Genomic DNA, 25774 nt, shown 5'->3' with positions numbered 1-25774 from the left:
GGTGGAAACAGGTCCCGCTGTGATCACAGGAGTAGGGACGTTAATTGGGGGACAGAAGTGTGTTTGGTCATTTTCCTCATGCATCTGCTAGGACCTGATAAAATGTGGTGCATTTATCTCAGAGTGGAATGTTGCATCTTTCCTAGTTGGTGGGGAGGGCAAAAGACCTGTACTCCTGGCCACCTTTGTGGCAGTGAAAATTCATTTTCACAGCAATTTCTGTATCACAGTTTGAGAAAGGAGATAGGCATGGGTAGCAAGGAACTGTCTTTTTACATTTTCACTCCTTGTTACTCTCGTCCATGGGACAGGGGGGCACAGGTGTCAGGTACGTGTGTGATGGGGAGGGACAGAGGGCTTCAGACCCTGCTCTTACTGTATGGAGAAGTCTCCTCAATCTGGTACTAGTGGGGGGATGGGACTAGGACTGATGCCCTTTTTTGGGATGGTTCTGTGATCACCCCCCATAGACATGGGTGGTTTCGCCCATGTGAAGTTTGGATGGAGTTGGCATGTAGAGAGTGGCAGTGGTGCTGGGGTTTCTTGTTCTTGTAAATATTAAGTTGATATTAGGTTCTTCTCCCTTATTTATGCATATGGCATTGTGGTCCTGAATCATTGACTGTGATTTTTGCTTATGACAATTGTGTTTTTTAAACGTTCAAGAATTTATTGCATATTTTGAAATATTTTATTCTCATATTTTGTAATAAATATGGCCCGTGTGTTCACCGAAAGTGCAGAAAGCAGGTGTCATTGTCTTAGTTAAGGGCAAGGAGGTTTGGATCCGACTGAGCGCCTTCTGGTCTTATGGCTTTCAAATAAAATTGATGTAAGCCAAAGGCAGACACAATAGTCAGTAAGAGCGAGTTCACCACAAGCATATGTGACTATAACCCCAGGCTTCTCTGTACAGATCATTTCAAACAGGAACCAAGCCGCTCATTCCTTTCTCGGGCTTGAAGTACAACATTCAAATGGTGAAACCCTGGGATTCTGCTTTTCAATCTGGGATAAGTAAGACCCAGCACAGTAAAGAAACAAAGGTATACTTCAGTCCGGTAGGTTTTGGAGTACGTAGGGCATCTTTGTGCTCCTCTCTGGAACACGCAGACGGTTACCTTTGCATTGTACAAGTCCTACCTTGTTTAAACGCAGTGCTAGCAGATCTGAGCCCAGGATGTCTCCATATTTCAAATTCAAAGCGTGCATCTGCATCATTTTATGCTATGAATTGTGGGCAAATCCCAAATCTACATCAATTTGTCTTAAAAATGGTGCCCTAACCCACAGCCCCCATTCATTCTATCACTCAGAGCCATCACTCAAGGAGCTATCTTCACCATTCGACAGCAGCACAAAACCCAGCCCTAGCCAGAATTTTAGCACCAAGTTTATCAACATTTAAAAAAATGCAATTATCGACTCTCCACTTTTTTGTTGAGGCCAAAATCTAATTTCCCAAACCCTCTGTTTTTATGTGCAATTCGCACACGTGAAGTACCGTGTTCTGATGCCCGGACGTGGCCTGTGAGGTAAATGAAAACCTCAGAACAAAGACCAGTTTATGGAAAGCCTTTCGAGGCTCGGCGCATGTTTTGTTTTCCCTGGAAAGCATGGCTAGCTGAAAGTGCTGAGTGGCTGCAGGATCTCCCCATCACCCCCTCCTTTCAGCCCGGCGCTCCTAAATCCCGGCCTTTTTTTGCTGCTAAATAGGTTCTTTCTCTGAAGCCGGCCATCGCTTTCTCAGTCCCTCAAAGCTCTCTAAACCCCTTTCAGCCAAGGCTGAATGGAAACCTGAGTCTGCAAAGCCCTAACTTTCCACTTTCTAAAGGGGGCTGTAAAGAATACATCAGCCGGGATTGATTGTTATCTGTTTATATCTGTTTCCCACTGGGAAGTACAGATCCTTCTACTGTCCCAGACCCCAGAGGAGCAGACCACCTTAAATTTCACAATGAAAGACTGATTTAGTTGAAAGCCAGAGCCTCATTCTTAAAGAGATGAGTAAATCTGCTCCAGGAAGTTTATGAGTCCGACATGGACTGGGTATGGGTTTACTCGTTTCAACCTGACCCAGCCACAACTTGTCAGGCATAACCAAGGAAGCTTTTTGTGGATTTCATTTTCAGATGAAAAAATCAACAGTGTCCGTGCAAATGCTATTGCTAATTTTCTGATGTTAGACGGACCGGGAGGGTCGGCCGAGGACAAGGGGAGAGGTCTCCGGGGAGAGCCGTCTCCAGCGATCGTACAGATGAGTAACTTCCCCCCCACAGATATACACCACACAAGGATAGGATTTAACGTTCTTTATAAGCGATTTCTTAAGGTACGATGGAATGGTACAAGGAGGTCTGGACTCAGGGGTCCCCTCGATTCTAGTCTCTTGGTTTGGGAAAGGGGGTAGCGGGTCAGTCTGGTTACCAATCTGGTAGCTGAGATGGTATGATGGATAGCTCACAATCCTCGAGCTCGATGTTCTAGCTTTGGACAGGCCGCGGCAGCGCCAGCAGGTCCCGGGGAAGGTGGTCGTTACACGGTCCGCGGCAGCGCCAGCAGGTCCCGATGAAGGTGGTCGTTACACGGTCCGCGGCAGCGCCAGCAGGTCCCGATGAAGGTGGTCGTTACAACGGTCCGCGGCAGCGCCAGCAGGTCCCGACGAGGATGGAGGATGCAGAAGGCCGCGGCAGCGCCAGCAGGCAGGACGATAGTTCACAAGGCAGGGCTACGGCAGCGCCGGTAGTCCGTCAAGGCTGAGTTCTTCTCGGTGTCTCTCGACTCCAGGATACAACTGCCTTCCTGCTCTGGAGCTGCCTTAGTTATAGGTCTGGCGCCCTTTGATATCCGGACCCTCGCACTTGGAGGTCGGAAGGTCCGGGATGAGGGAATCCAGACACCCAGCAGGGGGGTGGAGCCAGCGCCCGGGGGAGCTGGAGGGCGATCGGCACCTGGCGGGGGAGAGCCATCGACACTTCTTTCTCCCATTGACCTGCCAAGTGGTCTGTTCACCTCCTGGGTGGATGGTGGTGCCGGGATGTCGGGGCCTGGCCAGGCCCAGGGTTAGGGTCGAGCTGAGGCCACGCGGCCTCGTGGTGCAGTGTCCAAGATGGCGGCTGGTCCGGCCGGGGGAGCCGGTAGTGGTTCGGCCCCATGATACATGGATGTCCGGGGGCAGGAGTTCCGTCGGGAGACGGGGTGCGGGTTGTTCTTGTGGGTAACACCTGGAGGGCCGGGGCTTGGGCCCTGTCATGCGGGGAGGGAGCAAGCCCTTCATGTGGCCTGTCCAACATGCGTCCCCCCCAGCTGAAGGCGGGGAGAGTCACCCATCCTCTTGGGGACTCTCCTCGTCGAGGCGGAAAAAGCGTGACAGGCCATCTGCGTTGGCGTGGTCTTGGCCCGGTCGATGTTCCACAGTGAAGTCCATCCCCTGCAGGGAGATGGACCAGCGCAATAGTTTGGGGTTTTCCCCCCGCATCTGCATTAGCCACTGCAGGGGTCGATGATCGGTTTGCACCCGGAAGTGGGTACCGAAGAGATAGGGCCGGAGCTTTTTGAGGGCCCACACCACTGCGAAGGCCTCCCTCTCGATTGTGCTCCAGCGCTGTTCTCGGGCCAGGAGGCGTCTGCTGATGAAGGCCACCGGCTGGTCAAGACCCTCGGGGTTCAGCTGGGAGAGAACCGCCCCGATGCCGTGGTCGGAGGCGTCCGTTTGCACAATGAATTCCCGACTGTAATTGGGGGCCTGGAGCACAGGGGCAGTGCACAGGGCGGCTTTCAGCTTCTCGAAGGCCGCTTGACAGTCGGGGGTCCAGTTAATCTTCTTCGGGTGGTTTTTGGACGTGAGACCCGTGAGGGGCCCCACAATGCTGCCATAGTCCCTCACGAACCGCCGGTAGTAGCCGGTGAGCCCCAAGAAGGCTCGGACCTCGGTCTGCGTGCCTGGGGGCTGCCAGGACTGGATGGCAGCGATTTTGAGTTGCAGAGGGGCCACCAGACCGCTTCCCACCTGGTGTCCGAGGTAGGTCACGGATCCCTGACCAATTTGGCACTTGCCGGCCTTGATTGTGAGGCCGGCCCGCTGGAGGGCCTGCAGGACCTCTCGGAGGTGGTGGAGGTGGTCGGACCAGTGGCGGCTGTACACAGCGATATCGTCCAGGTAGGCGGCGCTGAACACCTCGAGCCCCGCCAAGACCTGGTTCACTAGTCGCTGAAAAGTAGCTGGGGCATTCTTCATGCCGAAGGGCATGACCTTGAAGTGGTAGTGGCCATCGGGGGTAGAAAAGGCGGACCGTTCTTGGGCCCGGGGTGTGAGACCGATCTGCCAGTAGCCCGCTGTCAGGTCGAAGATGCTGAGGTAGCGGGCAGCCCCCATGCGGTCGATCAATTCATCCGCTCGGGGGATGGGATGAGCGTCGGTCCTGGTGACAGCATTCAAGCCCCGATAGTCGACGCAGAATCGGAGTTCAGGAGTGGTGCTGGGGGCAGCAGCTTTGGGGACCAGCACGACCGGGCTGGCCCAGGGGCTGTCCGAGGGCTCGATGACCCCGAGTGTGAGCATCTTGGATACTTCCTCTTGGATGCAGGCCCGCACCCGATCTGGTACGCGGTATGCCCGGTGTCTGATAGGGGGACTGTCCCCAGTGTCCACGTCGTGCAAGCACCAGGGGGTGACCCCTGGGGTGAGGGAAAACAAAGTAGCAAACTGCAGCAGGAGGTCCCGGCAGCCTTGGCGCTGCTCTGGGGTGAGGGCCTCGGAGAGCCGGACCCCGTCCACGGAACCATCTTTCTCCTGAGTCTTCAGGAGATCAGGGAGAGGCTCGGAGTCTTCTTCCGCCCCACTGTCTGTAGCCATCAGGAGGCTGAGTTCCGAGCGCACAAAGTGGGGTTTGAGTCTGTTGGTGTGGAGGACCCGGAGGGGGTTCCGGGGAGACTCCATATCGATGAGATAGGTGACTGGGCTCTTGCGTTCGACCACTTTGAAGGGCCCCGTCCACTTGTCCTGCAAGGCACATGGTTCGGTGGGGGACATCACCCACACTTGCTGACCAGGTTCGAATTCGACGGAGGAGGCATTTTGATCGTACCATTTTTTCATGTCCTCCTGACTGGCCTCAAGATTCGCTTTTGCCATTTCCCTGAATCGCCGGGTCTGATTGCGCAGTGTCAGGAGGTACTTGAAGACGTCTGGAGGGGTCTTTAGGGGGGCCATCTCCCAACCTTCTTTGACTAGGCTGAGGGGCCCTCGCACAGGGTGCCCGTACAAGAGTTCGAAAGGGCTAAAACCGAGGGACTTTTGGGGAACTTCTCGATAGGCGAAGAGGAGGCACGGAAGTAGTACATCCCACTGGCGACGGAGGGGCTCTTCCAATCCCCCAATCATTCCCTTGAGCGTGCGGTTGAATCGCTCAACTAGTCCGTTTCCTTGAGGATGATAGGGGGTCGTGAATCGGTAGGTGACCCCGCACTGTTGCCAGAGGGACTTCATATATTTCGAAATAAAGTTTGTGCCTCGGTCGCTGACGACTTCCCGGGGGAAGCCCTCCCGGGAGAAGATCCCCATTAAGGCCCGGCCGACCACCGGAGCTGTTACAGTTCGCAGGGGCACAGCCTCGGGGTAGCGGGTGGCGTGGTCCACCAGTACCAGGATGAACCGATGTCCTTGTGCTGTGCGGGGGTCCAGGGGCCCCACAATGTCTATTCCCACCCTCTCGAACGGGGTGGTGACAACTGGGAAGGGTTGCAGAGGTGCTTTGAGTTTGCGGCCGCTCTTCCCGCTGGCCTGGCACGTGGGGCAGGACCGGCAGTGGTTGAGGACGTCGTTTCGCATCCTCGGCCAGAAAAAGTGGGTCACCAGGCGACTGTAGGTTTTGTCCTGGCCCAGATGTCCAGCCAGAGGGACATCGTGGGCCAAATTTAACAGGAAGTCTCTGAAACGGAGGGGCACCACCAGCACTCGACTGGCCCCTAACTCCGCGATTCTCTGTTCACTGTATAACAGGTCGTTATCCCAATAGACCCAATGGGCTCCGGTGGTGTCCCCTGCGCTCTGGGCAATGGCTTGCTGTCGGAGTCCCTCGAGGGAGGGACAGGTCTTCTGCTCTTGGCGGAACTGTTCCTGGGTGGGCCCCCCTTCTTGACGCCACTGAGCCAGGTCGGGAAGGTCCTGGGGCTGGGCGACCCCTTCGGGGGTTTGCTCTGGGGGGTCGGTATAGTCGGTGTCCTCTACTGGAGCGATCGGGGGAGGAGGTGCAGGCCATTCTGGTTCTTCTGGTCAGGGGATGGCACGGGCGGCCATGGACCGGGTGGTTACGCACGCCCAGTCCGGGAGGGCCAGCATCCCCAGGTGCTCTCTTCTTTCGACGGCGGCCCACGGGGAACTCTCAAGATCATTCCCCAGGAGACAGTCCACGGGGGCATCATCCCGGACCGTCACCTTCAACATGCCGGAGACCCCTCCCCATTCGAAGGGGACGCAGGCCATCCGACATAGACTCTCTGAATTGTCGGCTGAGCGGACGGGGCAGAGAATGTTCGGCAGGATCTGCTCTGGTTTTACCAGGTGACAGCGGACGGCCGTCACACTGGCCCCTGTGTCACGTAGGGCTTCGGCCCGGCGCCCATTAATGTTCACCCACTGGCTATATTTTCTAGTGTTGGCGGGTAGGGGGGCCCGCGGGACCATGTCTTTTCCCCCTAGGCACGCTAGAATCATGGCGGCCGGTTCCCACTCTTGTTGTGCCTGCTCGTATTCTTCTTGTTCTTCGGAGATTTGTTCTCCCCCCAGGGCGGCAGCAGCTACCTGGCGGGGTTTTGGAGTTTGGTTCTGTGGACAGTTCGGGTCATTGGCGTAGTGGCCGACTCGCTGGCATCGGTGACACGTGACGTTGGCTCGGAACCCCGGGCGCATCGGGGGGTTCCCCCGGATGGCCGGGGGCAGGGTGCTGGCAGCGGGAGCGGCCGGGACGGTGTCTCTCCCTCGCCCCTGGCCTCCTCCTCCTCCTCGGGGACGGTGCTGACCTTGGTTGTTCCGGTTCTGCTCGTGTGGCCCTCTCCGGCCCACTCGGGTGCTTTCCCACCGGTCAGCTTCGGCGGCGAGTTGCCTTGGGTCAGTCAATTTACTGTCGAGGAGGTGCTGCCTGAGCTCGACGAAGCAGTTGTTAGAGAGGTGCTCCCACACCATGAGATTAAAAAGTTGCTCGTAGGTCGTTACGTGGCTTCCCTTGATCCAACCCTCGAAGGCTCGGCTGAAATAGTTGACATATTCCACCCAAGTTGTACCCGGGATCCGGGTGCAGTCCCAAAACCTCTGGCGGTACATTTCGGGTGTGAGCCCATATCGGGTGAGGAGGGCAGCCTTCATGTGGTCATAGGATGACATCTGATGGTCTGGAAGCTGTAGCAGGGCATCGCAGCCTTCGTTGACGAACCTCCCCCATAGGCCGGCTCCCCAGTCACTTCGATCGATCCGGTGGGAGGTCATGGCGATCTCGTAGGCCTTGAACCACTGTTGTATGTCGTCCTCTCGGACATACTCTCGGACGACATCCTTGGGGATGTGGACTTTCTTTTCTGTCGCTCCCGGGGTGCGCGGTCGCTTGGGCACCTCCGGTTCTTTGTTCTGCTTCCGTAGTTCTATTTCTGCCAGTTTGCGCTCGTGTTCGTATGCTAATCTTTTTTCTTCGAGCTCTCTCTGCCTCTGTTTTTCTTCCCGTTCTTCTCGGAGCCGCAGATGTTCTAGGTTCAGTTTTTGCTCGGCTAATTTTAGTTCACCGTCCATTTTGAGCCGTGCCATTTCTAACTCATGTAGTCTGTTTTTTTCTCTTTCTTGGATCTCTTCCTGCGAAAGGCCCGTTCCTCGCTCCTCGGGAGCCGTGGCGTTCCTCTCTGATGCTGCACCGTTTCGGTCTGGGGATCTGGCGACCCCGGTTTCTGCCCACGACTCAATGGCGTGCTTAAAATCGTCTTTGGTACTCAGGCCGGTGGTAGCAATGCCTAGTTCCATGCAGAATTGTTTCAATTCACGATGTCTGTACTCTTCCAATTTATCCATCTGGAATTTCTCGGTGGATCCGCTCTCTTTGGTTGACATTGTGGTTTTGTCGTGGGGTGAGCTACTCTCTGTACGATTACGCGTTGATTCGGATCGCGCCGCTGACCACCAATGTTAGACGGACCGGGAGGGTCGGCCGAGGACAAGGGGAGAGGTCTCCGGGGAGAGCCGTCTCCAGCGATCGTACAGATGAGTAACTTCCCCCCCACAGATATACACCACACAAGGATAGGATTTAACGTTCTTTATAAGCGATTTCTTAAGGTACGATGGAATGGTACAAGGAGGTCTGGACTCAGGGGTCCCCTCGATTCTAGTCTCTTGGTTTGGGAAAGGGGGTAGCGGGTCAGTCTGGTTACCAATCTGGTAGCTGAGATGGTATGATGGATAGCTCACAATCCTCGAGCTCGATGTTCTAGCTTTGGACGGGCCGCGGCAGCGCCAGCAGGTCCCGGGGAAGGTGGTCGTTACACGGTCCGCGGCAGCGCCAGCAGGTCCCGATGAAGGTGGTCGTTACACGGTCCGCGGCAGCGCCAGCAGGTCCCGATGAAGGTGGTCGTTACAACGGTCCGCGGCAGCGCCAGCAGGTCCCGATGAGGATGGAGGATGCAGAAGGCCGCGGCAGCGCCAGCAGGCAGGACGATAGTTCACAAGGCAGGGCTACGGCAGCGCCGGTAGTCCATCAAGGCTGAGTTCTTCTCGGTGTCTCTCGACTCCAGGATACAACTGCCTTCCTGCTCTGGAGCTGCCTTAGTTATAGGTCTGGCGCCCTTTGATGTCCGGACCCTCGCACTTGGAGGTCGGAAGGTCCGGGATGAGGGAGTCCAGACACCCAGCAGGGGGGTGGAGCCAGCGCCCGGGGGAGCTGGAGGGCGATCGGCACATGGCGGGGGAGAGCCATCGACACTTCTTTCTCCCATTGACCTGCCAAGTGGTCCGTTCACCTCCTGGGTGGATGGTGGTGCCGGGATGTCGGGGCCTGGCCAGGCCCAGGGTTAGGGTCGAGCTGAGGCCACGCGGCCTCGTGGTGCAGTGTCCAAGATGGCGGCTGGTCCGGCCGGGGGAGCCGGTAGTGGTTCGGCCCCATGATACATGGATGTCCGGGGGCAGGAGTTCCGTCGGGAGACGGGGTGCGGGTTGTTCTTGTGGGTAACACCTGGAGGGCCGGGGCTTGGGCCCTGTCATGCGGGGAGGGAGCAAGCCCTTCATGTGGCCTGTCCAACATCTGAGTTTTGTTCTCCACCCCTCACACCATTTGGGGGGGAGGGCAGGAGTTCAATTCTCTTTCCCAGGCTTGAAAGGGATTTACACCTCTCTTTGACAGTAATAAATCTCAAATTTTTTCCAGGGTGGGAGGTGGTCAGAAACAGTTTGTGGCTTCATGAACAACTGCAAATGTGGTTGTGCTCTAACTTGAAAAAAAATCCCTGCTCCAGAACACCCCACTCACAGGAGTAGATGTGCTCACATGGCACCCTCCTCATGAGTAGATCCATTTATGAGTGAGAAACCAACTTTCCTAAATTCCAAAACAGGATTTGCATTTCTAAACTTGAGGCATTGTGCATATAAGTATAACTTACGCATTCAAAGCGTTTTAAAGATGAGGTCCATGGTGCTCAGAAGTGAAGCGCCGTGATTAAAATCTCTTTATAAGATCCCTAGAGCAATATGAAGAAGTGAAGTCATCATATAAGAGTAAATGTGGTGATACCCCAAGTAAAGTAGGAAAGATTTATAAAATCATGGATGTAGGCAGATGGACAAAGAGTCGGCCAATCAATGCACAGAATGTACACATTCTGTGGTGAGAAGTTAGAGCTATAGGTATTTAGCTAGAAAAAGAATGGAAGTGGTTAGATCTGACCAGAGACATACATTCATTGTAAGTGGATTGCAGATTGTCACATGGAAAAGGCGAGGCCACAAACCCTGATTTCCTAAATTAGTTAGCCTGCCCTATAGTAATAAGTGTGTGAATGCATGTTTATCAGTATACCTTCTCCAGATAACATGTTTCATTAGGGCAAATGGATTTTCCCTGTTAAATAGTAAATAATTTACACGTGTTGCTACTTACATGGTTTAAAAATCAATATTTCAGACCAGATGATTTCATACCTGTAAATTGTTTTACAGAATCCTTTGCAAGGACATAATTATGGATTTCAACCAATGGAAGGAGTGCCGATGGCTCACATAACTACACCAATGCACAACGCTGCATCTACCGAACAACAAAACAGCAATGCCTCATAACGCTGCAACATAACCACATAACCACTGCACAAAACTTTGTAACACAACAGCACACCACAATAAAACTACCACACATTAACACAACATCACAAAACTTCAGAATGAAAACACCACAACTCAACAAAACAGTGGAGAACCACTATAATACAACATGGTACAACAACATTATTTAATTGTGTTAATGTTTTTTCTATAGGATTGTGTTTTTGGGCTTTCATGTGTTTATGTAGTGGTGTATTATTGTTTTCTGTTATTGTTTTGCACTGTGGTAATGTTGTTGTATTATAAATGAGAACAACAGAGCACAGCACACAAACAGTTACAACTAACTATGTTGTCAGTAAACAATTTCATTTCAAAAGTTACAATTATAGAATAATCAGTATGACAAAATTCGAGTCATAAGTGAAGCAGTTCTTGATGTGTTGACACGTAGATGTAGCGTACATACAGCCAACACGTGTTTCGTCGTTAGACGACTTTCTCAAGGGTGTTAATACAAAATATTTAATGTGCAGCTAAAATTTAACACAACAGGGGAAAATACTTTATAGATTTCCCAGTGTCAAGCAATCCCTATCACTCTTGATAGCTTGAGGAATTGAGGTATAGAGAGAATTAATGTCTAACGTCACGAACCAACAGTCATCAGTCCAGTTAAAATCACTTGATTGAGCAGATCCTTTGTGTCTAGAATAAATGATGGTAGGTTTCTGACCAAAGGCTGAAAAAACTGGTCAATATATTCAGAAATATGTTCTGTAGAAGAACCGATTCCCGAAATAATGGGTCTACCAGGTGGAAATCTTCCAGGTTTATGAATTTTGGGCAGGACATACAAACGTGGTGCCACCGGATTTGGAACAAATAGCTATTTAAACTCCTGATCATTAATGAGACCACGTTCCCTCCATCTTTTAAGATTGCTCTCCAGTAGGGTCGTGGTTGCCTTCATGGGATTTGAGGGAAGTATAGCATAGGCATTCGTATCTGATAGTTGTCTATCAATTTCAGCAAGATAGTCTTTGGTATTCATAAGGACTAAATTGCCACCTCTGTCGGCCTCTTTCAAAATCAAATCAGGAAGATGGTTCAGTTCTCGTAATGTGTGTCTCTCACCCCTAGTTAGATTGTCATTTCTTAGGGGAATGTCAGATTTATAAGTGTCTTCCCAAACATATAGGTCTGCAGTAACTAGTCGGAGAAATGTCTCCAACACATTTCGGTTCCCCTTCTCTGAAAACCCAATTGGGATTTTATTTGATTTGAAATACTAATATTTGTAATACTTTATCTTCAGAATTCAACAGAGTCTGCACCGTCCTAATGTCTATATTTACGCTTCTTTGTAGTGATCAGTTTATACTTTGGTGAGAGACTCTACATTTTCTCTTTTTTGGATATCCGTGGAAAGGAGTGATATCCGATATCTTTCTCCTGAGTCTTCAGGAGATCAGGGAGAGGCTCGGAGTCTTCTTCCGCCCCACTGTCTGTAGCCATCAGGAGGCTGAGTTCCGAGCGCACAAAGTGGGGTTTGAGTCTGTTGGTGTGGAGGACCCGGAGGGGGTTCCGGGGAGACTCCATATCGATGAGATAGGTGACTGGGCTCTTGCGTTCGACCACTTTGAAGGGCCCCGTCCACTTGTCCTGCAAGGCACATGGTTCGGTGGGGGACATCACCCACACTTGCTGACCAGGTTCGAATTCGACGGAGGAGGCATTTTGATCGTACCATTTTTTCATGTCCTCCTGACTGGCCTCAAGATTCGCTTTTGCCATTTCCCTGAATCGCCGGGTCTGATTGCGCAGTGTCAGGAGGTACTTGAAGACGTCTGGAGGGGTCTTTAGGGGGGCCATCTCCCAACCTTCTTTGACTAGGCTGAGGGGCCCTCGCACAGGGTGCCCGTACAAGAGTTCAAAAGGGCTAAAACCGAGGGACTTTTGGGGAACTTCTCGATAGGCGAAGAGGAGGCACGGAAGTAGTACATCCCACTGGCGACGGAGGGGCTCTTCCAATCCCCCAATCATTCCCTTGAGCGTGCGGTTGAATCGCTCAACTAGTCCGTTTCCTTGAGGATGATAGGGGGTCGTGAATCGGTAGGTGACCCCGCACTGTTGCCAGAGGGACTTCATATATTTCGAAATAAAGTTTGTGCCTCGGTCGCTGACGACTTCCCGGGGGAAGCCCACCCGGGAGAAGATCCCCATTAAGGCCCGGCCGACCACCGGAGCTGTTACAGTTCGCAGGGGCACAGCCTCGGGGTAGCGGGTGGCGTGGTCCACCAGTACCAGGATGAACCGATGTCCTTGTGCTGTGCGGGGGTCCAGGGGCCCCACAATGTCTATTCCCACCCTCTCGAACGGGGTGGTGACAACTGGGAAGGGTTGCAGAGGTGCTTTGAGTTTGCGGCCGCTCTTCCCGCTGGCCTGGCACGTGGGGCAGGACCGGCAGTGGTTGAGGACGTCGTTTCGCATCCTCGGCCAGAAAAAGTGGGTCACCAGGCGACTGTAGGTTTTGTCCTGGCCCAGATGTCCAGCCAGAGGGACATCGTGGGCCAAATTTAACAGGAAGTCTCTGAAACGGAGGGGCACCACCAGCACTCGACTGGCCCCTAACTCCGCGATTCTCTGTTCACTGTATAACAGGTCGTTATCCCAATAGACCCAATGGGCTCCGGTGGTGTCCCCTGCGCTCTGGGCAATGGCTTGCTGTCGGAGTCCCTCGAGGGAGGGACAGGTCTTCTGCTCTTGGCGGAACTGTTCCTGGGTGGGCCCCCCTTCTTGACGCCACTGAGCCAGGTCGGGAAGGTCCTGGGGCTGGGCGACCCCTTCGGGGGTTTGCTCTGGGGGGTCGGTATAGTCGGTGTCCTCTACTGGAGCGATCGGGGGAGGAGGTGCAGGCCATTCTGGTTCTTCTGGTCAGGGGATGGCACGGGCGGCCATGGACCGGGTGGTTACGCACGCCCAGTCCGGGAGGCCCAGCATCCCCAGGTGCTCTCTTCTTTCGACGGCGGCCCACGGGGAACTCTCAAGATCATTCCCCAGGAGACAGTCCACGGGGGCATCATCCCGGACCGTCACCTTCAACATGCCGGAGACCCCTCCCCATTCGAAGGGGACGCAGGCCATCCGACATAGACTCTCTGAATTGTCGGCTGAGCGGACGGGGCAGAGAATGTTCGGCAGGATCTGCTCTGGTTTTACCAGGTGACAGCGGACGGCCGTCACACTGGCCCCTGTGTCACGTAGGGCTTCGGCCCGGCGCCCATTAATGTTCACCCACTGGCTATATTTTCTAGTGTTGGCGGGTAGGGGGGCCCGCGGGACCATGTCTTTTCCCCCTAGGCACGCTAGAACCATGGCGGCCGGTTCCCACTCTTGTTGTGCCTGCTCGTATTCTTCTTGTTCTTCGGAGATTTGTTCTCCCCCCAGGGCGGCGGCAGCTACCTGGCGGGGTTTTGGAGTTTGGTTCTGTGGACAGTTCGGGTCATTGGCGTAGTGGCCGACTCGCTGGCATCGGTGACACGTGACGTTGGCTCGGAACCCCGGGCGCATCGGGGGGTTCCCCCGGATGGCCGGGGGCGGGGTGCTGGCAGCGGGAGCGGCCGGGACGGTGTCTCTCCCTCGCCCCTGGCCTCCTCCTCCTCCTCGGGGACGGTGCTGACCTTGGTTGTTCCGGTTCTGCTCGTGTGGCCCTCTCCGGCCCACTCGGGTGCTTTCCCACCGGTCAGCTTCGGCGGCGAGTTGCCTTGGGTCAGTCAATTTACTGTCGAGGAGGTGCTGCCTGAGCTCGACGAAGCAGTTGTTAGAGAGGTGCTCCCACACCATGAGATTAAAAAGTTGCTCGTAGGTCGTTACGTGGCTTCCCTTGATCCAACCCTCGAAGGCTCGGCTGAAATAGTTGACATATTCCACCCAAGTTGTACCCGGGATCCGGGTGCAGTCCCGAAACCTCTGGCGGTACATTTCGGGTGTGAGCCCATATCGGGTGAGGAGGGCAGCCTTCATGTGGTCATAGGATGACATCTGATGGTCTGGAAGCTGTAGCAGGGCATCGCAGCCTTCGTTGACGAACCTCCCCCATAGGCCGGCTCCCCAGTCACTTCGATCGATCCGGTGGGAGGTCATGGCGATCTCGTAGGCCTTGAACCACTGTTGTATGTCGTCCTCTCGGACATACTCTCGGACGACATCCTTGGGGATGTGGACTTTCTTTTCTGTCGCTCCCGGGGTGCGCGGTCGCTTGGGCACCTCCGGTTCTTTGTTCTGCTTCCGTAGTTCTATTTCTGCCAGTTTGCGCTCGTGTTCGTATGCTAATCTTTTTTCTTCGAGCTCTCTCTGCCTCTGTTTTTCTTCCCGTTCTTCTCGGAGCCGCAGATGTTCTAGGTTCAGTTTTTGCTCGGCTAATTTTAGTTCACCGTCCATTTTGAGCCGTGCCATTTCTAACTCATGTAGTCTGTTTTTTTCTCTTTCTTGGATCTCTTCCTGCGAAAGGCCCGTTCCTCGCTCCTCGGGAGCCGTGGCGTTCCTCTCTGATGCTGCACCGTTTCGGTCTGGGGATCTGGCGACCCCGGTTTCTGCCCACGACTCAATGGCGTGCTTAAAATCGTCTTTGGTACTCAGGCCGGTGGTAGCAATGCCTAGTTCCATGCAGAATTGTTTCAATTCACGATGTCTGTACTCTTCCAATTTATCCATCTGGAATTTCTCGGTGGATCCGCTCTCTTTGGTTGACATTGTGGTTTTGTCGTGGGGTGAGCTACTCTCTGTACGATTACGCGTTGATTCGGATCGCGCCGCTGACCACCAATGTTAGACGGACCGGGAGGGTCGGCCGAGGACAAGGGGAGAGGTCTCCGGGGAGAGCCGTCTCCAGCGATCGTACAGATGAGTAACTTCCCCCCCACAGATATACACCACACAAGGATAGGATTTAACGTTCTTTATAAGCGATTTCTTAAGGTACGATGGAATGGTACAAGGAGGTCTGGACTCAGGGGTCCCCTCGATTCTAGTCTCTTGGTTTGGGAAAGGGGGTAGCGGGTCAGTCTGGTTACCAATCTGGTAGCTGAGATGGTATGATGGATAGCTCACAATCCTCGAGCTCGATGTTCTAGCTTTGGACGGGCCGCGGCAGCGCCAGCAGGTCCCGGGGAAGGTGGTCGTTACACGGTCCGCGGCAGCGCCAGCAGGTCCCGATGAAGGTGGTCGTTACACGGTCCGCGGCAGCGCCAGCAGGTCCCGATGAAGGTGGTCGTTACAACGGTCCGCGGCAGCGCCAGCAGGTCCCGACGAGGATGGAGGATGCAGAAGGCCGCGGCAGCGCCAGCAGGCAGGACGATAGTTCACAAGGCAGGGCTACGGCAGCGCCGGTAGTCCGTCAAGGCTGAGTTCTTCTCGGTGTCTCTCGACTCCAGGATACAACTGCCTTCCTGCTCTGGAGCTGCCTTAGTTATAGGTCTGGTGCCCTTTGATGTCCGGACCCTCGCACTTGGAGGTCGGAAGGTCCGGGATGAGGGAGTCCAGACACCCAGCAGGGGGGTGGAGCCAGCGCCCGGGGGAGCTGGAGGGCGATCGGCACATGGCGGGGGAGAGCCATCGACACTTCTTTCTCCCATTGACCTGCCAAGTGGTCCGTTCACCTCCTGGGTGGATGGTGGTGCCGGGATGTCGGGGCCTGGCCAGGCCCAGGGTTAGGGTCGAGCTGAGGCCACGCGGCCTCGTGGTGCAGTGTCCAAGATGGCGGCTGGTCCGGCCGGGGGAGCCGGTAGTGGTTCGGCCCCATGATACATGGATGTCCGGGGGCAGGAGTTCCGTCGGGAGACGGGGTGCGGGTTGTTCTTGTGGGTAACACCTGGAGGGCCGGGGCTTGGGCCCTGTCATGCGGGGAGGGAGCAAGCCCTTCATGTGGCCTGTCCAACATCTGAGTTTTGTTCTCCACCCCTCACACCATTTGGGGGGAGGGCAGGAGTTCAATTCTCTTTCCCAGGCTTGAAAGGGATTTACACCTCTCTTTGACAGTAATAAATCTCAAATTTTTTCCAGGGTGGGAGGTGGTCAGAAACAGTTTGTGGCTTCATGAACAACTGCAAATGTGGTTGTGCTCTAACTTGAAAAAAAATCCCTGCTCCAGAACACCCCACTCACAGGAGTAGATGTGCTCACATGGCACCCTCCTCATGAGTAGATCCATTTATGAGTGAGAAACCAACTTTCCTAAATTCCAAAACAGGATTTGCATTTCTAAACTTGAGGCATTGTGCATATAAGTATAACTTACGCATTCAAAGCGTTTTAAAGATGAGGTCCATGGTGCTCAGAAGTGAAGCGCCGTGATTAAAATCTCTTTATAAGATCCCTAGAGCAATATGAAGAAGTGAAGTCATCATATAAGAGTAAATGTGGTGATACCCCAAGTAAAGTAGGAAAGATTTATAAAATCATGGATGTAGGCAGATGGACAAAGAGTCGGCCAATCAATGCACAGAATGTACACATTCTGTGGTGAGAAGTTAGAGCTATAGGTATTTAGCTAGAAAAAGAATGGAAGTGGTTAGATCTGACCAGAGACATACATTCATTGTAAGTGGATTGCAGATTGTCACATGGAAAAGGCGAGGCCACAAACCCTGATTTCCTAAATTAGTTAGCCTGCCCTATAGTAATAAGTGTGTGAATGCATGTTTATCAGTATACCTTCTCCAGATAACATGTTTCATTAGGGCAAATGGATTTTCCCTGTTAAATAGTAAATAATTTACACGTGTTGCTACTTACATGGTTTAAAAATCAATATTTCAGACCAGATGATTTCATACCTGTAAATTGTTTTACAGAATCCTTTGCAAGGACATAATTATGGATTTCAACCAATGGAAGGAGTGCCGATGGCTCACATAACTACACCAATGCACAACGCTGCATCTACCGAACAACAAAACAGCAATGCCTCATAACGCTGCAACATAACCACATAACCACTGCACAAAACTTTGTAACACAACAGCACACCACAATAAAACTACCACACATTAACACAACATCACAAAACTTCAGAATGAAAACACCACAACTCAACAAAACAGTGGAGAACCACTATAATACAACATGGTACAACAACATTATTTAATTGTGTTAATGTTTTTTCTATAGGATTGTGTTTTTGGGCTTTCATGTGTTTATGTAGTGGTGTATTATTGTTTTCTGTTATTGTTTTGCACTGTGGTAATGTTGTTGTATTATAAATGAGAACAACAGAGCACAGCACACAAACAGTTACAACTAACTATGTTGTCAGTAAACAATTTCATTTCAAAAGTTACAATTATAGAATAATCAGTATGACAAAATTCGAGTCATAAGTGAAGCAGTTCTTGATGTGTTGACACGTAGATGTAGCGTACATACAGCCAACACGTGTTTCGTCGTTAGACGACTTTCTCAAGGGTGTTAATACAAAATATTTAATGTGCAGCTAAAATTTAACACAACAGGGGAAAATACTTTATAGATTTCCCAGTGTCAAGCAATCCCTATCACTCTTGATAGCTTGAGGAATTGAGGTATAGAGAGAATTAATGTCTAACATCACGAACCAACAGTCATCAGTCCAGTTAAAATCACTTGATTGAGCAGATCCTTTGTGTCTAGAATAAATGATGGTAGGTTTCTGACCAAAGGCTGAAAAAACTGGTCAATATATTCAGAAATATGTTCTGTAGAAGAACCGATTCCCGAAATAATGGGTCTACCAGGTGGAAATCTTCCAGGTTTATGAATTTTGGGCAGGACATACAAACGTGGTGCCACCGGATTTGGAACAAATAGCTATTTAAACTCCTGATCATTAATGAGACCACGTTCCCTCCATCTTTTAAGATTGCTCTCCAGTAGGGTCGTGGTTGCCTTCATGGGATTTGAGGGAAGTATAGCATAGGCATTCGTATCTGATAGTTGTCTATCAATTTCAGCAAGATAGTCTTTGGTATTCATAAGGACTAAATTGCCACCTCTGTCGGCCTCTTTCAAAATCAAATCAGGAAGATGGTTCAGTTCTCGTAATGTGTGTCTCTCACCCCTAGTTAGATTGTCATTTCTTAGGGGAATGTCAGATTTATAAGTGTCTTCCCAAACATATAGGTCTGCAGTAACTAGTCGGAGAAATGTCTCCAACACATTTCGGTTCCCCTTCTCTGAAAACCCAATTGGGATTTTATTTGATTTGAAATACTAATATTTGTAATACTTTATCTTCAGAATTCAACAGAGTCTGCACCGTCCTAATGTCTATATTTACGCTTCTTTGTAGTGATCAGTTTATACTTTGGTGAGAGACTCTACATTTTCTCTTTTTTGGATATCCGTGGAAAGGAGTGATATCCGTGAACCCCCTTTTAAACTACAAGGAAAAGGTGCTCAAATCGATTTCGTTGTCTCCATTTGATACTATATTGAGGTATTTGTTTTGATCAGATGATTCTCTTTTCTCTTCTCTATTTTTCCTCTTCCTCGTTTTGTTTGACTAAATCTTGGAGTTCTTAAGGACTGACTGCTTCCTCTTCACGAAACCTTTGGTCTATGCTCTGCAGGAAGAATGGGTTATAAGGTTTTGCGTTGTTTCTTGGCACTTGTCTTCATTGATTGTGGTGTTCACACATTGGAGTATGACCCTTATGGCTTTGTATTGGGGTATGGTCTCGATCGTGCACATTTTCTAATTAGTTTTTGATGTATATGAGTCACAATAAACTGTTCTAAGATATCAAGAGTGATAGGGATTACTTGACACTGGAAAATCTATATAGTATTTTCCCCTGTTGTGTTAAATTTGAGCTGTACATTAAATATTTTTTATTATCAGCCTTGAGAAAGTCGTCTAACGACGAAACACGTGTCGGCTGTATGTACGCTACATCTACGTGTCAACACATCAAGAACTGATTCACTTATGACTCGAATTTTGTCATACTGATTATTCTATAATTGCAACTTTTGAAATGAAATTGTTTACTGACAACATAGTCAGTTGTAACTGTTTGTGTGCTTTGCTCTGTTCTAATTTCTAATTAAGGTCTTGTAGACATTGTTCTTCGTGTACTAGGCAACACTGTTGGTGGCACAGTGTTTATATTGAGCACGCCTTAAGACTTAGTGAATTTATACTTGCAAACTCAACAAAGGTGCTGGCTATTTTCTCTAGACCACTGCCATCACTTGTCTTTATGTTGTTGTATTACGTTCTTGTGATAGTTTGTTATGCAGCACCGTTGTGGTGCCATTGCTTTGTTGTTGGTGATGTATGTTACTGTTTTCAATGAACATTGTCCTGTTTAAAGATATACATATAATACGGGACATCTATCATGGGCTTTGTGGATTGTGTATTAAGGTCCAATAAATCCAAACCACTCTGCCTGACAGATTATTATATCAGCCTCAATAACATTAATAGACCATAATAGACAGTAATCTATACTGTATAACGCACACACACACACACACACACAAATCAAGCAATGCTTGCATTTAAAGAGTTGCCAAAAAAGGCACAGTCACCAAATCTTCTGTAATCGCGCATGGAAAATGACCATTAGATCAGGCAAGCAGAGAGGATGGCGGCACAGTCTTTGCCAACACAAGCAGGAGCACAAGACCCATCAAGTTACAGCCATTTTCTACCCCTTTCAAAAATGGCCAGGAATCTGGGCTTGCACAGGAATCTCGTCTTAAATGTGATGCCCAAATAGGCACGGTGGATTCCCAACTCTGTTCTGCTTCAAGCAGTTTAATCAAACATTGCCCTATTTGGATACAAAACATCAGAACCATTTGCAGAGTCCTTAACATACCACCGACCCTCCCATGCTAAAGGGCAGATTGGAAATCTACAAAACAGGCTAGTCACAGACAAGGCACATTTGACACTCTTCCCTGGCAACCCGTAGCCAAACCGATAAAGCTAAATCAGACATGTCTGGGTTGTGAGTACCTTGGAGGAAATGTCCCACCCTGCTTGTTGCGGTTAGATGTCCAGATTTTAGATCAGACGGACATTTAGCCTACAGATATGGAGAAGTCAGCCAGAGGACAGTCCAGGAAAGTAGCTGAACACATTTTGTTCAATTTTTAGCTGTTCTTTGGTGAGAGTCCAGATTCTTTTATTTACTGTAACTGTAAGCAGATATTTTTATTGATGTATTTAAGAAAGGCACATAGAGGCGATTCATTTTGTATCCCGTGTCCTACAAAATAATTAAAAATGAAAAACAAATAAGATGGCAATCTATCTACTCTAGCGACAAACACCCGCTTCGCGTTACCACATTTTGATCCTCACACCTGACAAGTATGAAAACACAAAGCAGCATGTTGTACTAATACACCCACGTAAAAACAAACACTAGATAACAGATGTGCTGCAAACAGTGGAGAACAGAGCCTACAGATATGTGAAAGGGTTTATAATGAGCAGAGCGTGCACGTACAACATAAGGAGTAATGGGATCGACAATGCCAGTGATGAACATCTGCATGGGGGGGCCTGCCCCCTCAACACACGCCTCTAGCCGCTATTCATACTCGTGAGACTCTGGGACAAGCAGGAGAGCCCACCACAAAGGAAGCACTGACCATGTGCGCAGCATCTTTGCAGCTACTCATGTGACTGCTGCTCCCCACTCATGTGACTGCTGCTCCCTACTCATGTGACTGCTGCTCCCCACTCATGTGACTGCTTCTCCCTACTCATGTGACTGCTGCTCCCCACTCAAGTGACTGCTGCTCCCTACTCATGTGACTGCTGCTCCCTACTCATGTGACTGCTGCTCCCCACTCATGTGACTGCTTCTCCCTACTCATGTGACTGCTGCTCCCTACTCATGTGACTGCTTCTCCCTACTCATGTGACTGCTGCTCCCCACTCATGTGACTGCTGCTCCCCACTCATGTGACTGCTGCTCCCTGCTCATGTGACTGCTGCTCCCTACTCATGTGACTGCTGCTCCCTACTCATGTGACTGCTGCTCCCCACTCATGTGACTGCTGCTCCCGTTAAATCTGGATTTACAATTATCTTCCCTTTCACGGCTCATCTGTTCCAAAGCCGAAGGAACCCAGCATTTCTCTCATTGGGATGCGCCGAACACCAGCACAGTACGGCATTTCCAGTTTGACAATTCTTCATGTGGGAGCCACTTTTTATTTTTTTTAGCTTTGTTTGTTTTTTGCAGTTTTATATAGCGTGAACTCGACAGCTCTTTACGCGAGTTCCAGTTACATTACACCAGGATACATTCATTTGTTGTAGGCATGGGGAGATTGAGTTATTTGTCCAGAATTGCAGGCTGTTGTGCCCACGCTGAGACTCAGACCCGGGCCCCCAGCTGCAAAGTCGCCAGCACTGACCGTTGCGCCACATCCTCTATCTCTTATGATGTGGCTGTAAACACGTGGCTTTGGGTTTCTGCTGAGAGGTGTGGGTGCAACACTGCACTCATGCTCTGCCAAGCTCAGGTCGGATCCAACAGATGTGCCTGGGCTCACAGCTGCTTGAGGATGGCATCCTAAGTGGATTTCTGGAAGGCTCTTTGCTTTACACCTAAGTTGGAGAGGAGTTTCACCGGAGGTCAGCGCTCTCTTGCTCATATGGTACAAGAATTAAATCATCAAAATATTGTCTGACAGAAATACTGTGTTCTTAATTTTATTTACATAAATATAACCTCACTGAACTTAACAGAAAATCTGGTCAAAATCTAAGCGATATTTAGAACACAATATTTCTGTCAGCTGACACTTTTTGCTATTGATATTCTGACATACAACTCCTGTCCAAGCATGAGTGTGTCTGGTGAAGTGGGGCATCTCGCCATCTGCCACCGGTATTAGGCGATGGTGTCCCTGGTGATGTCTTCTGTGGCAGTTGTGCCTCCTCCCCTGCTGCATCCTGGAGCAACATGTGGCAGGTAGCAGTTAGTTTGCACTGTGTGCGGTATCTGAGAATAAGGGATGTGACAATTACTGAATATGGTGCTAGGATGTCAGAGGGAGGCTGCTGTTGGTGCTGGAGGACAACCACTCCTGGAGGTATTCGCATTTCTTGCATTTATTGGTTCTTGTCGTTCACAGTTGGCATGCAGGATGTCCTTCAAGTTTAGCTTGCTGAGTGTTGGCGAGAGTGACACTGGCTCAGGTGAGCATGGGCACTGTAGCTAGAACCCACCTATGGTCGGGTGATTTCGAAATACCTAAAGGTGCACTGCTTATACTGTGCATCCTTTTGATTAGGTCATGGCCTACAGTTGTGTGTGTGTGTGTGTGTATGGGAGTTGCACAGCATGAAGGAAAGCTTGTGAAGATGTTGGCCTAGTCTTTGGGGTGGTGTTCTGGGGGTGCATTATATCTTGGACAATGTCACTCCTGGGTAGATGTTGTTTCTCGCATGGTGAAGGAGCGGTAGTGTCTTGTAACACTGTTGACTTGCAAACTTTGGTAACAAGTGCCTTCCCTTGGCATGGCACTTTATTCTGCCAATGGTGCTGAAAACGACATTCTTTGCAGTGAATGTTTGCAGAGGTGTTACCTTCCTGTTTAGGGGCCAGCACAGTCATCTCCAATCACTGTTGGTAGTAGAATGCATTGTGGGATGCTCAATAGGATACACAGTTTGGTGATCGTTGTGACATGGATCATAAGCCTTGTTGTTGTTTGTGATAATGTCTTGGTCTATTTACGAAAATAAATTAAAAATAAATACCTATATAGATACATAGAGGCTTTGGGCCGGCCCTCTTCATTCATTTGTCTGTTCAGCTGCCAATCTAATTTTATTTATATCCACCACATCATGGTGCATTGGCCCATGCTCAGCCCTACATCACCCATTGGCTGTTTTGCACTGTGAGTCACAGCGTTTTCCCTGATCCCATTTGGATATTCACCTAAAAGAGCCCTTCACTGCCGAGGCTGGAGGCAACGCAATATTCGAGGTAACATGCAGCCTTCAACATGGTTGACCTCAAATGAAGAGATTAAATGATGATTAGAATGAAGGAATCACTGAACCTTTGTTCTGCATTGAGTCCAATGACGTTAAGAAATATACAAAAACATTTGCTTATTTATTACAGGAGAATGCTGCATGCCCAGACTGTTTGATGATAGAAATGTGCAACATCAAATGATCCGGAGGCCATGAATCAATATCCGAATGGAAAATATAATTATGATAGGATAGAATTGATTTAAAAGCACATGATCTAGAAATTAGACAGTAGAATATGTGGTTATGAATTACTTAAAGTTGACAGGCAGTGTTCACCTTTATGCATATAAAAGTGGCTAAAGTACTGATCCAATCACAAATACATGATGATATGGGTAAACCAATACTATTATGTACCAATATGGAAATAAATGTATGAGATCTTTTCAGCCTTGATCAAGCTGTTCCCGCAAAACACATGTAGTGTAAAGTGTTTGAGAAGGATGTAATTATCTTGAAGTTTGACATTTGGGGGCTGTGATCGAAATAAATCATAAGGAGAAATGATACAAGTATGTATTGTATTTCATGTCTGGACTGTTTCTGAAAACATCAACTGGCAACCTTACCATTTTGTAATAAGGCCAACTGCTTTGCTTTGCAAATGTATTTTTCTTCCCAGTTGTCATTCTTTTTTATTTTTTAGTCGTTCTTATGTATTTAGAATTTGCCTCCTGGTTACAGTAATACAATTTAATTGTTAAATTCAGAATTAATAGGAAATTTCCGAATTACAGATTTCGTAAATTGTCTGAAACAACCCCCACTAGTAGAGGATTGATCTTCATCCAAGTGTACTTGTAGCTTAGATGAACAAGCAATTGCCATGCAATAGGTCTCGCATTTACCCGAGTTTGAGCTATTGACATTGCAAATGGCAATGCCTTTTATTCTTATTTTTGAAACATAAATAAAAGGCATTGTCATTTGCAATGTCAATAGCTCAAACTCGCATAAATGCAAGACCTATTGCATTACAAATGCTAACGGCTGTCCTGCAGTCCCCCCGGGGCACAAGCAGGCATCCACTTCTGTGAGGAGGACAGAAGTGGATGCCTGCTTGTGCCCCGGTGGGACTGACATAAAAACAAACAAACACGCGAAGCTGCATTTTGTTGCTATGGCAACAAAATGGCGTGGGACTGTCCACACAGTCCCATGGACTCTCGCATGCTGTTTGCAATGGACAAATGGCGAGAGCAGCCATCTTTGTCCATTGCAGACGCGTGCATGAGAGCCCTCGCAGAATTGATTACAAAAGGTGCTCTTCTGGCTAGAGCGGCACATGCGCTGCTTTCGCCAGGCGAGACCTAAAAATGAATCATTAGCCCTTTAAAGTCCTCTCTTTGAATATACTTCCCTCTAGGAGTACCCATATCCATTTCATCTGTGCCATAACTCAAAAGTGACCTGGAGAAAGAAACTGAAGGAGGAGATGTGCATGACAATTGAGAAGAATCTCTTCTTGGACAGGAAAGACCTCCACCCTTGATCCTCTTATCGTTTCTGGAAAACCTTTGTAATTGATTCCATGACCATTTGCATCAGCTTCTCTGAAATATTGTGACCCATCTCAGAGGATCTTCATGCCAAATGGCTCCTTCTCAAATCCAATATATTTCACCTTGAGAAAGAAGGAGTGAAGTGCCTCTGCTTCTCACTATGTTTCCTCATCATCAAGACACTAAGCCAGCACACAAATAGTTGTTATGGACCCAGGTAAAAGGAACCCAAATGTCTATTTGGTTACTCTTATCCTTATGAGAAGAAATAGAGAAAGTTACACCAGTTCAGCCTTCCTGACAATCTATTCCTACAATATAGAAAAACACTGTAAACAGAATTAAGTTAGCTTAAGTACACATCAGATTAACCATTTGAACAGGCAGTAAGCAGTTAGTCCCCTTTCTTTTCTCTTTTGAAAAGTGTGCTGAGTCATAATGCCCATTTAAGCCAAGAATTCCTGCTAGCTTCACTAATTTGTCCCATTCATTCGACCAGCCTACAAGATAAGCATTTTCTCATATTTTAGTAATTATTGCTTTAACTAGGGGTGGGCGGAACTCGTGGAGTGCTGCAGAGTTACATAAAAACTCTTCCACAGAGTTTCACGAGCGGCGGAGTTTCCGCATGTCGGGTTGAAGTTTAGCACTGGGAGCTTGTTCCACACTGTAAAATCAGCGCAAATGGCACCACGCTCTGTGTCAGAGGGCGCTGCTTCTTTCTGCCACTCAAGTAGATTTTCTATTCAAGCAGCAGTTTTCTAAATGCGAATGGTAGCAACCTGTCACAAATACCCGTGTTGAGAAATTGCGTCTGGACTCGTTGTCGTGATTGATTTTCTCACTTGCCAAGGTGACGTTGGTGAGTCGCGTGTGATAAAAACTCTGTCACATGGTGGTCGGAGTTTTTCTGGAACT

General features: G+C 49.6%; 1 protein-coding gene across 1 annotated transcript in view; it reads right to left on the bottom strand.

The window, feature by feature from the left end:
- Positions 1-25774, bottom strand: part of RAB11FIP4 (RAB11 family interacting protein 4) — a 1159525-nt gene that overhangs the window by 201953 nt on the left and 931798 nt on the right. The gene's annotated exons all lie outside the window — the stretch shown is intronic.

This window comes from Triturus cristatus, chromosome 7 (assembly GCF_964204655.1).
Source record: "Triturus cristatus chromosome 7, aTriCri1.1, whole genome shotgun sequence".
NCBI lineage: Eukaryota > Metazoa > Chordata > Amphibia > Caudata > Salamandridae > Triturus > Triturus cristatus.
Note: the sequence above shows the minus strand (reverse complement) of the source record. Positions and strands in the feature narration are given on the sequence as shown.